The sequence below is a fragment of the Notolepis coatsorum genome (assembly GCF_963971535.1).
Source record: "Notolepis coatsorum genome assembly, chromosome: 9".
Lineage (NCBI taxonomy): Eukaryota > Metazoa > Chordata > Actinopteri > Aulopiformes > Paralepididae > Notolepis > Notolepis coatsorum.
In genome coordinates, this window is record NC_140173.1 from 64903181 (window position 1) to 64916606 (window position 13426).

Consider the following 13426-nt stretch of genomic DNA (forward strand, 5'->3'; position numbering starts at 1 on the left):
GTGACATGGTAATGACCAATGAGCATCCGAGGTGACATGGTAATGACCAATGAGCATCCGAGGTGACATGGTAATGACCAATGAGCATCCGAGGTGACATGGTAATGACCAATGAGCATCCGAGGTGACATGGTAATGACCAATGAGCATCCGAGGTGACATGGTAATGACCAATGGGCATCCGTCAGCCAAAGGGAGAGGATTCGTCAATCTATAAAAACGACTACCGTCAGGAAGTCATGCCAGCTGAGCCTTGTAAAGAGGAATAATCATTTGATATTTAGCAGACGTGTTGTCCCTCTATCGTAGCAAAAAGTATTTCTCTTTAAATGGAAATTGCCTACATGCATTTGCAGCAAGGTGTTAAGGATAATTGTCAGGATTGGCAATTTCCCCCTCTTAAAGCAAAAAACCTGCTTTAATCTTTAATGCATTTCCTGCGTTGCCATTAGCTTTGTTTTTATTTTCACCTTCTCAGCTATTTCTATGTAAATGAGTCACTCTTGTGTTTTATCTCACTGCCAACATGTACAGTAACATCCCCTGCACACGCCAACCCCATACCACCCGTGTATACAGTATAATATAGATTATATTCATAAATGATTATTCTGGGGGGGGGGGGCTATATTGTACATGTCAGATACTGTTAAGTATGGACCTCTCATGGCTGGTTGTTTGTGAGTGGAATTCAGAAGCAATCATGCCGATTTATCTCCAATCAAAAGAGAAGCCCTCCCTCACTCTCACTGGGCGTAGGAAGTCACATTCAGTTATCCTATCCTTCACAAATCACAAATTGAGGCCCCTTGCCTGCACCCCCCTCCCCCTCTCCCACTCTTCCTCCGCAGCTCCGGCTGAGGTAAAGTTCCTCACTCAAGCCTCCCAACCTGCTAATAAACAGATGAGCTTGGTGTTCAGTCGTATGCTTTATGGGAGAAACATTGTTGCATTCTTCATTCGGTTCGGTTTGCTTTCACACTGCAATTAGTCAAGCGCACCAAACTTTCTGAACAATGTCACGCGATCGAAAAGGGCGCTCGTCTATTGGATATATATAGAATCCCAAAAACAGGCTTCGGGGACATAACGGCTCTACAGCGCGCACACACCACATTATTCTCAGGAGCAGCCCAGCACACACACATACACACACCACATTCGAACACGTCGAAAAGGGCGCTCGTCTATTGGACACAATAGAGAGTGGAAATCCCTCCCCTTCAGGAGTGAAATCCGCGAAACACAAACATGCAGCAACATCCTCCACTCGTGTCTCTCTCACACACACACACACACACACGCACACAGCACACTCCGCGGACTCTCTCTCTCTCTGTTTCACAGTGAAGTAGAGCAGGCGGGACAGCGCCGCTGTGTTTGTTTTGTTTCCTTCTCCCCAAGATGCACAGTTTATCGGGTCACTTCCTATATTTGATCTTGCGTTTGGTCCGATTCACATTCACACACCACAAAAGTACGCACCAGGGTTCACTTGGAAGCGAACCGAGACCTACGTTTTCAGGCGGACCAGAGTTCGCTTTTTTGGTCCGCACCAGAGTTTGTCAGAGCATTCACACCACCCCAAACCAAGCGGACTATCGGAGGAAACAAACTCTGGTGCGTTTAAAGCAGACCAAACAGCTCTGGTGTGAAAGCGACCTCAGTCGCTGTCTCAGTCTGTTTCAGTCTCAGTCTGTCTCAGTCTCAGTCTGTCTCAGTCTGTCTCAGTCTCTCAGTCTGTCTCAGTCAGTCTCAGTCAGTCTCAGTCTGTCTCAGTCTCTCAGTCTGTCTCAGTCAGTCTCAGTCAGTCTCAGTCAGTCTGTCTGTCTCAGTCTGTCTCAGTCTGTCTCAGTCTGCCTCAGTCTGTCTGTCTGTCTCAGTCTGTCTCAGTCTCAGTCTGTCAGTCTGTCTCAGTCTGTCTCAGTCTGTCTCAGTCTGTCTCAGTCTGTCTCAGTCAGTCTGTCTCAGTCAGTCTGTCTCAGTCTGTCTCAGTCAGTCTCTGTCTCAGTCAGTCTCAGTCTCAGTCTGTCTCTCAGTCTCTCAGTCTGTCTCAGTCTCTCAGTCTGTCTCAGTCAGTCTCAGTCTCTCAGTCTGTCTCAGTCAGTCAGTCTGTCTCTCAGTCTGTCTCAGTCTGTCTCAGTCAGTCTGTCTCAGTCAGTCAGTCTGTCTCAGTCTGTCTCAGTCAGTCTCTGTCTCAGTCAGTCTCAGTCTCAGTCTGTCTCTCAGTCTCTCAGTCTCTCAGTCTGTCTCAGTCAGTCTCAGTCAGTCTCAGTCTCTCAGTCTGTCTCAGTCAGTCAGTCTGTCTCTCAGTCTGTCTCAGTCTGTCTCAGTCAGTCTCAGTCTGTCTCTCAGTCTGTCTCAGTCTGTCAGTCTGTCTCAGTCTCTCAGTCTGTCTCAGTCAGTCAGTCTCTCAGTCTGTCTCAGTCTGTCTCTGTCTCAGTCTGTCTCAGTCTGTCTCTGTCTCAGTCTGTCTCAGTCTGTCTCAGTCAGTCTCTGTCTCAGTCTGTCTCAGTCTGTCTCAGTCTGTCTCAGTCAGTCTCTGTCTCAGTCTGTCTCAGTCTGTCTCAGTCTGTCTCAGTCAGTCTCTGTCTCAGTCTGTCTCAGTCTGTCTCAGTCAGTCAGTCTGTCTCAGTCTGTCTCAGTCTGTCTCAGTCTGTCTCAGTCAGTCTCTGCCTCAGTCTGTCTCAGTCTCAGTCTGTCTCAGTCTCAGTTAGGGCTGCCGCGGTTACCGCATTATCGCGATATCGCCATCACGTCACGCCCACCGCAGAGTCAAGCTGATTACCGCATCACTGGCTGTTTTTTTATTTAATTTTTTATAATAATTATTATTATTATAGTTGTGTATAGCCTATTTTCTTCACGCCATGTGTTCGAAAGTTTCCACTCGCAGTTGCGCAGTTAACATTCTGATTGAACCCCAGAACTTGTTTTGCTGCTACGGAAAGTTTTCGCTTTGAATCTGCTAAAAACATGGATCTTGTAGCGAAACCCAATCGAAGGGCATTCGGATGCCGTAAATGCTGCCGTTTTGATCCCGAAAGAAGACGGAGTGGTCACGGTTAGAGAGGACAGGTCAGTTCTGGTTCTGTTCTGGAGCAGTAGATATGCCTGTGTGTGTGTGCGTGTGTGTGCGTGTGTGTGTGTGTGTGTGTGTGTGTGTGTGTGTGTGCGTGCGCGCGCTGAGCGCAGTTGCTTTAGCTTGTGTTAATTCGCTGGCCACTGGGTTGAACAAACGATTCCATGACATTATTATCTGTTCTGTTATGCAGATAGATAGGACAGTCAATTCATTCCTAGTTGGCTATTGAACCAAGCGTTTGGTTAACGTTAGCTACCGCGAGTCGGACTCGCGACCAGCAGTTTCAAGAACAGGCTGAACAGCCAGCTGTTTTCAACCAATATTCCTGCTGCAAAGTCATTCTCTTTAATGACAACACTGGAATAAAGATAGACATTTAACGTTAGACTAGAGGCTATAAAGAATAGACTACCACAGAAATAAATGCATTCGAAAAGTTTATTTAGGAAAAAAATATTTTAACATTGCAGTAAAAAAAATTACAGCATTATCAAAGATGAATGTGAAAAATGGGATCTGACCTGATGGTACCTATACTTTATATTGTATTATATATGTATATGCGTAGATTGTATGTCCGGATGGTGTATCTATGGAATGGCCACTTTCTCTATCACACTCTCACATGCGCATATCTAGCCGCATACGCATGTCTAGGACACACATACTCGTATGTGTACATAACTGAATTACACACACTCATATGCACAAGGCTGAGATATACATGCCAGAGGCACACATACACGCATATACTCACTTGTAGGGAACAGGCATACACACACGTACTTATACACATATTTGAAGCATAAGCTCTCACTTACACATATAGGGGATATACACATACATAGGGGACACACACATACATAGCTGAGACGCACATGCATATACACACCTGAGATATACACTCACACAGGTGGCAGAGACGCACATGGATACGAGACACACACAGAAGGTAGGATTACAGTCACGTACCTGAGAGATGCACACACACACACGTATGAGACATACACACATACTTACGTGAGACACGTACCCACATACACATATCTGAGACACATTCATACATGTTCTCACGCACACCTACATATATTTGAGACGCATCCTCTCACATGCACTATGGAGAAAGATGGCATCCCGATAGAAGATGCAGCACATACCTGCTCGCAGGTAGATCGGTCTACATGTAACGTATGTGCATCAGGGATATATATGCACAATGTATAGTAATGTTTTTTTTTTGTAAGTGCTTTTTTAATTTCCATGTCAGTTGTTAACGTGTTTGTATGAGTCTTTTGTATGTTTTGTATGATGTTACGAAAAAGAAAAAGACAAATCTTGGATGTTGCATATTATGCTGTGGAAAGATGTCTTGTGAATATTGGAAAGATTTGTGCAAAAATATCAATAAAAAAAAAAATAATAATAATTACCGCAGCGGTTTCAATGGCTTCACTAATTTGTGCGGTAAGGAAAAAATCAATACCGCGGCAGCCCTAGTCTCAGTCTGTCTCAGTCTCAGTCTGCCTCAGTCTGTATCAGACTCTCATCTGTAATTATCATTTCACTCAGCTTCATTATTCCGTCCCCAGAGAGGGTTTTCTAGTCACTAAAATACACCACATTGTTCAAAGTGAATTTAGCAGCGATTAGATCTTCATAACCAATTAGGGAGCGACGTGCCGCTGTCATCATGTGGCTTGATCTGCCGTCTGCTCTGCCAGTGTCTTCTGAGAGGACCAGTGTCTCTGAGAGGACCAGTGTCTCTGAGAGGACCAGTGTCTCTGAGAGGACCAGTGTCTTCTGAGAGGACCAGTGTCTCTGAGAGGACCAGTGTCTTCTGAGAGGACCAGTGTCTCTGAGAGGACCAGTGTCTCTGAGAGGACCAGTGTCTCTGAGAGGACCAGTGTCTTCTGAGAGGACCAGTGTCTCTGAGAGGACCAGTGTCTCTGAGAGGACCAGTGTCTCTGAGAGGACCAGTGTCTTCTGAGAGGACCAGTGTCTTCTGAGAGGACCAGTGTCTTCTGAGAGGACCAGTGTCTTCTGAGAGGACCAGTGTCTCTGAGAGGACCAGTGTCTTCTGAGAGGACCAGTGTCTCTGAGAGGACCAGTGTCTCTGAGAGGACCAGTGTCTTCTGAGAGGACCAGTGTCTTCTGAGAGGACCAGTGTCTCTGAGAGGACCAGTGTCTTCTGAGAGGACCAGTGTCTTCTGAGAGGACCAGTGTCTCTGAGAGGACCAGTGTCTCTGAGAGGACCAGTGTCTCTGAGAGGACCAGTGTCTTCTGAGAGGACCAGTGTCTCTGAGAGGACCAGTGTCTCTGAGAGGACCAGTGTCTTCTGAGAGGACCAGTGTCTTCTGAGAGGACCAGTGTCTTCTGAGAGGACCAGTGTCTTCTGAGAGGACCAGTGTCTCTGAGAGGACCAGTGTCTCTGAGAGTCTTCTGAGAGGACCAGTGTCTCTGAGAGGACCAGTGTCTTCTGAGAGGACCAGTGTCTTCTGAGAGGACCAGTGTCTCTGAGAGGACCAGTGTCTCTGAGAGGACCAGTGTCTCTGAGAGGACCAGTGTCTCTGAGAGGACCAGTGTCTCTGAGAGGACCAGTGTCTCTGAGAGGACCAGTGTCTCTGAGAGGACCAGTGTCTTCTGAGAGGACCAGTGTCTCTGAGAGGACCAGTGTCTCTGAGAGGACCAGTGTCTCTGAGAGGACCAGTGTCTTCTGAGAGGACCAGTGTCTCTGAGAGGACCAGTGTCTCTGAGAGGACCAGTGTCTTCTGAGAGGACCAGTGTCTCTGAGAGGACCAGTGTCTTCTGAGAGGACCAGTGTCTTCTGAGAGGACCAGTGTCTCTGAGAGGACCAGTGTCTCTGAGAGGACCAGTGTCTCTGAGAGGACCAGTGTCTTCTGAGAGGACCAGTGTCTCTGAGAGGACCAGTGTCTCTGAGAGGACCAGTGTCTCTGAGAGGACCAGTGTCTCTGAGAGGACCAGTGTCTTCTGAGAGGACCAGTGTCTCTGAGAGGACCAGTGTCTCTGAGAGGACCAGTGTCTTCTGAGAGGACCAGTGTCTCTGAGAGGACCAGTGTCTCTGAGAGGACCAGTGTCTCTGAGAGGACCAGTGTCTCTGAGAGGACCAGTGTCTCTGAGAGGACCAGTGTCTCTGAGAGGACCAGTGTCTCTGAGAGGACCAGTGTCTTCTGAGAGGACCAGTGTCTCTGAGAGGACCAGTGTCTCTGAGAGGACCAGTGTCTTCTGAGAGGACCAGTGTCTTCTGAGAGGACCAGTGTCTCTGAGAGGACCAGTGTCTCTGAGAGGACCAGTGTCTCTGAGAGGACCAGTGTCTTCTGAGAGGACCAGTGTCTCTGAGAGGACCAGTGTCTCTGAGAGGACCAGTGTCTCTGAGAGGACCAGTGTCTCTGAGAGGACCAGTGTCTCTGAGAGGACCAGTGTCTCTGAGAGGACCAGTGTCTCTGAGAGGACCAGTGTCTTCTGAGAGGACCAGTGTCTCTGAGAGGACCAGTGTCTTCTGAGAGGACCAGTGTCTTCTGAGAGGACCAGTGTCTCTGAGAGGACCAGTGTCTTCTGAGATGACCAGTGTCTCTGAGAGGACCAGTGTCTCTGAGAGGACCAGTGTCTCTGAGAGGACCAGTGTCTCTGAGAGGACCAGTGTCTCTGAGAGGACCAGTGTCTCTGAGAGGACCAGTGTCTCTGAGAGGACCAGTGTCTTCTGAGAGGACCAATGTCTCTGAGATGACCAGTGTCTTCTGAGAGGACCAGTGTCTCTGAGAGGACCAGTGTCTTCTGAGAGGACCAGTGTCTCTGAGAGGACCAGTGTCTCTGAGAGGACCAGTGTCTCTGAGAGGACCAGTGTCTTCTGAGAGTCTTCTGAGAGGACCAGTGTCTTCTGAGAGGACCAGTGTCTTCTGAGAGGACCAGTGTCTCTGAGAGGACCAGTGTCTCTGAGAGGACCAGTGTCTCTGAGAGGACCAGTGTCTTCTGAGAGGACCAGTGTCTTCTGAGAGGACCAGTGTCTCTGAGAGGACCAGTGTCTCTGAGAGGACCAGTGTCTCTGAGAGGACCAGTGTCTTCTGAGAGGACCAGTGTCTTCTGAGAGGACCAGTGTCTTCTGAGAGGACCAGTGTCTTCTGAGAGGACCAGTGTCTCTGAGAGGACCAGTGTCTTCTGAGAGGACCAGTGTCTCTGAGAGGACCAGTGTCTCTGAGAGGACCAGTGTCTCTGAGAGGACCAGTGTCTCTGAGAGGACCAGTGTCTCTGAGAGGACCAGTGTCTTCTGAGAGGACCAGTGTCTCTGAGAGGACCAGTGTCTTCTGAGAGGACCAGTGTCTTCTGAGAGGACCAGTGTCTCTGAGAGGACCAGTGTCTTCTGAGAGGACCAGTGTCTCTGAGAGGACCAGTGTCTCTGAGAGGACCAGTGTCTTCTGAGAGGACCAGTGTCTCTGAGAGGACCAGTGTCTCTGAGAGGACCAGTGTCTCTGAGAGGACCAGTGTCTTCTGAGAGGACCAGTGTCTCTGAGAGGACCAGTGTCTTCTGAGAGGACCAGTGTCTCTGAGAGGACCAGTGTCTTCTGAGAGGACCAGTGTCTTCTGAGAGGACCAGTGTCTCTGAGAGGACCAGTGTCTTCTGAGAGGACCAGTGTCTCTGAGAGGACCAGTGTCTTCTGAGAGGACCAGTGTCTCTGAGAGGACCAGTGTCTTCTGAGAGGACCAGTGTCTCTGAGAGGACCAGTGTCTCTGAGAGGACCAGTGTCTCTGAGAGGACCAGTGTCTTCTGAGAGGACCAGTGTCTTCTGAGAGGACCAGTGTCTCTGAGAGGACCAGTGTCTTCTGAGAGGACCAGTGTCTCTGAGAGGACCAGTGTCTTCTGAGAGGACCAGTGTCTCTGAGAGGACCAGTGTCTTCTGAGAGGACCAGTGTCTCTGAGAGGACCAGTGTCTCTGAGAGGACCAGTGTCTCTGAGAGGACCAGTGTCTTCTGAGAGGACCAGTGTCTCTGAGAGGGACCAGTGTCTCTGAGAGGACCAGTGTCTTCTGAGAGGACCAGTGTCTCTGAGAGGACCAGTGTCTTCTGAGAGGACCAGTGTCTCTGAGAGGACCAGTGTCTCTGAGAGGACCAGTGTCTTCTGAGAGGACCAGTGTCTCTGAGAGGACCAGTGTCTTCTGAGAGGACCAGTGTCTCTGAGAGGACCAGTGTCTTCTGAGAGGACCAGTGTCTCTGAGAGGACCAGTGTCTTCTGAGAGGACCAGTGTCTCTGAGAGGACCAGTGTCTTCTGAGAGGACCAGTGTCTCTGAGAGGACCAGTGTCTCTGAGAGGACCAGTGTCTCTGAGAGGACCAGTGTCTTCTGAGAGGACCAGTGTCTTCTGAGAGGACCAGTGTCTCTGAGAGGACCAGTGTCTTCTGAGAGGACCAGTGTCTCTGAGAGGACCAGTGTCTCTGAGAGGACCAGTGTCTCTGAGAGGACCAGTGTCTTCTGAGAGGACCAGTGTCTCTGAGAGGACCAGTGTCTTCTGAGAGGACCAGTGTCTCTGAGAGGACCAGTGTCTTCTGAGAGGACCAGTGTCTCTGAGAGGACCAGTGTCTTCTGAGAGGACCAGTGTCTTCTGAGAGGACCAGTGTCTTCTGAGAGGACCAGTGTCTTCTGAGAGGACCAGTGTCTCTGAGAGGACCAGTGTCTCTGAGAGGACCAGTGTCTCTGAGAGGACCAGTGTCTCTGAGAGGACCAGTGTCTCTGAGAGGACCAGTGTCTTCTGAGAGGACCAGTGTCTTCTGAGAGGACCAGTGTCTTCTGAGAGGACCAGCGCGTCCTGGAACAGCAGCACTTCAGGAAAAAGCAATTCCAGACCCTGAATGTCCTAGAAAAAACAACATGTCACAGCCCAGACACGGCTGACGACGTCGCGACTCTGGATCCACACAAGCACTGGTATAAATCCCCACACGTGAAAAGAGCTTGAATCTCGATGTCGATGTTTGATGTGCCCAGTGATTTGACATTCGAGGAGTGTTCAAGCGTGCAATTTTCAACATGGCCGAGTGTTACATTTTACACAGCGTGTTTCTTTTTGTGTCTCGCTCAATATCTTCCCCCCGCCGCTGTTGTCCTGCATCGCAGCGTGACTGACGATCATGACCCGCCGTCTGACCCGCTGTGATCAGCGCACGGTCACGGGTTTGAGCTCCGTCGGACATCAATATCTCACCAAACATGAGAATTTCTCATGCGCTCAAGATGGCCAGGTGTGTGTGTGTGTGTGTGTGTGTACGTGCGTGTGCGTGCGCAGAATCTGAAACGACCCAAACCCTGTCAATGCTCCGCCGTGCGTAATTGCATTTGCATGAAATCCACCGACCTTTCATTTAGGAGGAGAATTTTTATCGAGACAATTTAGTAGGCGGCGGTTAAGAGTGGAGAAAATAATTGCTATCGGAACGCACTTCTGAAAGGGGTTTAATTCAGCCGTCTTCTCTCTCTCTATCTTGCCCACGGCTTCTGTTCTCTCGCCCCCCGTCTGGCACATAGTGTCTCTACCTGTTGAAGAGCTGAGCAGAACCCACTCTCCGTGGCTTCATTAAGATAAGATATTGCTTTATTGATCCCCTATTCGGGCGTCATAGCAGCATGGGGGAGGGGAGGTACAGGTATGGGCAGGGTAATAGTAGAAAGACATAAATACAGGCAATAAAATTTGATCTGAATATAAAAAATAATGAGAGAAGTAAACAATATAAAGTTTACACTTTAACACTTTCACTGCCACTCACGAGATATCTCGGGTTTCCGATAGTTATGTTGAAAGCCACTCACGAGATTTCTCTGATTTTCTTTTTTTTCTTTTTCTTTTTTAGCGATCTGAAATCATATTGCATCACGCGAGCCTACCCTAGTATACCCGAGCGCCGCCGGCGATCAGATGTGGAAAAAAGCGCCCCCCTATCGTCTCCCAGATTACATAAGGGATTTTGGAATGGACTCAATGAAAATGGATGGGAAAAAAAATCCTGTACTCCACATTTTCCAGTCCACTGATGCAGCCGGGGTTATCACAGTTCATTCTGGAGCCTCTCAGACCCGCGGAATCATGTACTGCACTGTACACACGTTGGATCTTTACACTTATCGATTTTTTCGAATGGTGATCAGGAATTGGAATATACCAGTTGGATACCATCTGATGTCAGGTAAGGAATCTATGTTATCAGTGTTAGGATAATCAGATTAATTTTGATGAAGATATAGGCTGTTTTGTGAAATGGGCTCTTTCGGTTTCACTGTAAAAGTCCAAGAGGAAATGAACACGGCGATTATCCGTGCGCGGCTCGAATGTGCTTGCGTGCACGTATAATATTGATCATCTAGCGTTTATTTGAAAACGATTCATAAATAGGCCGACAAATATCAACGTTCTGGAATATTCCAGTAAAAGACGATTATCATAGAATGGTCTAGAATGAACTGTTTTTTACCTCAAAACGGGTGCTTTTCAAAATGCTCTCAAACGGAAATGAAGCGATAAAAAACCAATCTGCCTTGACAGCACTGACTGGAAAAGGATTCTTTGATAAGCGACGGGCAGATTAGACACATAGCCATAATTTAAAACATAGATTAGGCGATATTAAGCGTAACATTGGCGCCGATGGTGGCATTGAAGCGCTACCTCTGGCGCCACCTTGTGGCCATTGGTGCGTTATTGAAATCATCTGGGGTGACACGCACCACGTGCACGCGCGCTCCTGGCGCGTGCGCGCGCTCCCGCGAATGCGCATTTAATGTCCCCTCGCTTGAGCACAGACTAAAGACAGTGCCTAATTGCCTCTACGAATGGAATGTAACACATGTCTTCACAACAAGTTAGGTGTGAATGTATCTGAGAACATATTTAACACACCTGACGACCGGCGCTATTTATATGCAAATAGCGAGTACTTATCTGGGGTTGCGCAACCCCGTCCCATGAAGAACGCATGCCTGCTCGTGGCACTCAAAGTGTTAACAAAGGTGCCGATGAGGATTTGTATGCCCGGTTATATTATACGTTACAATAAATATTAGGGGTGGGGGGGGGGAATCGATACGTAGTAGTACTTTGCGTGGCGATACTGTATCGATACAGGGACGCCAAGTATCGATATTTAATTATTCATATATATATTTTTTTTTTATAATAATAATTTTTTTGTTTTTGTATAAGGAAGTTGCATTGTTCATTTCAATACCTGTAATAGTACAGTAGTCCACACACACATGTGCATTCACATGCATTAAAGCGTTCCGTCTCCAGACGGATTTCAGTCTTTTTTTTAAAAAAATCCGTCAATTTGATTTGGAGTCTGACGGAATTGGCTACCTGGTATAATATGATTTGTAGATGCGTAGGGCATTTTGACCATTCTAACCAATCAAACGTGAGCTTGATGCACACACGCTGCTCACAGTGCCCTCCCCCTCACAGACCTGTCTTGTCACAGACCCGTATCATTTGCACCGAAGATAGCAAGCGTGCAGGTCCTCTTTTAACACCACTGAAGCATTAAACAATGGCCCAGTAAACTATTCACTTTAGTTTACTACACGAGGCGTTTTCTAACGTTATCTAGCTGGCTAGCTGATAGCTCATAACATAATTGAAATTCGTTTTTGAAGCTGTGACTAACGTTACCTAGCTACCGATCTTCGGGTGGCTAACGTTACTGTAACTGTAGCTTGCTAATACGGGCTGTCCTGGCTGGCTAACTTTTACTTTGCAATGGAGTGGAGCTAACTAACTGTACAAATCGATGTGATTGGCTGAGACTGTATTTTGTACGGTTGGCTGCCTGGCTGTTGTGGATTTGGGTAGCCAGCTAGCAGCTAACATCAACTTAACGTCAACACTCTGTTGACACTCTGAGCGAGTTTGCCGACAGCAATGTAACAAACAATATGGTCCGTGCGGAACCATTATCCCCAACACATAGTTATTAGCTAACGTCAGCATAATAACGTTAATGGAAGGAGTAAGCTGGCCACTAAAAAGAAAACACACAGTGTTCTCAGACGAAAAGGATGAGCGGCACCACCCAACAAAAGAAAGTGTCGAGAGGAATGGAAGTTTGAAGATAGCAGTATTTCAAGAGACTGGCCAGGCTACAGTATGATGCAGGGACTGTAGACGGTGGTGAGTTGTTAACTTGTTCCGTGTTCCGCAACTATGTCAAAAAGAAAAACAGAAACAACACATTTGTCATTGTCGTGTTACGTCACAGTACAAATATCAACATCACACAGGTGTATCTATAGACGGTCTCCTCCCCACTGTATATTCTCTCCATGTATGTATCTTTTTTCTCCCACCCACCCTAATGTACAGTCTCCTCCCCATCATAATGTATATAATCTGTTAGGATCTATGGGTAACAGTACTCTATATTTGCATATCGTATATGTCACAAATGTAACATTACTATATACCTGCAATCTTATATTAACCTATATATCCTATATAACCTATATATCTGCAATCATTACTATATACCTGCAATCCTAAACCTATATATCCTATATAACCTATATATCTGCAATCTGTTAAATATTGATTGATTGTTATAACAGATTGCAGAATGGGTACAATACAGTACAGCTCAATACAATTGTTAAGGGGGTGCAGACCAGAGAAAGACTTTCCTCTTGTTTACATCAGGGTCCCCCATTTTCAATTCATCATAACATATATGACATACATGACATACAGATAGATAATACTGCTACATCTATACATTTATGATTATGACATACCAGATTTACAAATACAGTATTGTTTGTGAAATACAATAGAGTCTAAAAAAGAGAGTATATACATTTGATGAAGAAACTGTACATTGGAGGAGGTTGGGTAGGTTGGGTGGAGGGGGGGGGACTGTACATTGGAGGTGGTTGGGGGGAGGGTTGGGTAGGCGGGGTGGGGGGGTAACTGTACATTGGATTATCGACTAAACCGAAACAAGTAGGCTCCCTTAAAACGCCAACGCTATTAAAAAGAAATACAGTGGAGGTTAAAATAAGAATATGACTTGGCCTGAAAAAAAGTTCAGTCAGGAGATTTTTTTTTGCTTTAATCCCTGTGGGAACAGCTAGGAAGTGCCCATTGAGATGCTGGGAACAGCTAGGAAGTGCCCATTGCCTTGTTGCAGCAATATCTTGTATGGCTGGTTTGTTTATTTATGCCCGTGCCGACATGCTTTGCCAGGAGACAAGAGTGTAATCTGGGGCTGTGATGGGGGGTGATGATGGAGTGTTGCTAAGGGGTTTCCTTCTCTCTCTCATCACGCCCGTCGCCACGGAGACGTTCTG

The 13426-nt window shown here is 47.3% G+C and overlaps 1 protein-coding gene across 1 annotated transcript in view; it reads left to right on the forward strand.

Moving 5' to 3' along the window:
• tjap1 (tight junction associated protein 1 (peripheral)) overlaps positions 1-13426 on the forward strand; it is a gene marked incomplete at its 3' end in the record, with an annotated part of 199719 nt that overhangs the window by 109825 nt on the left and 76468 nt on the right. The gene's annotated exons all lie outside the window — the stretch shown is intronic.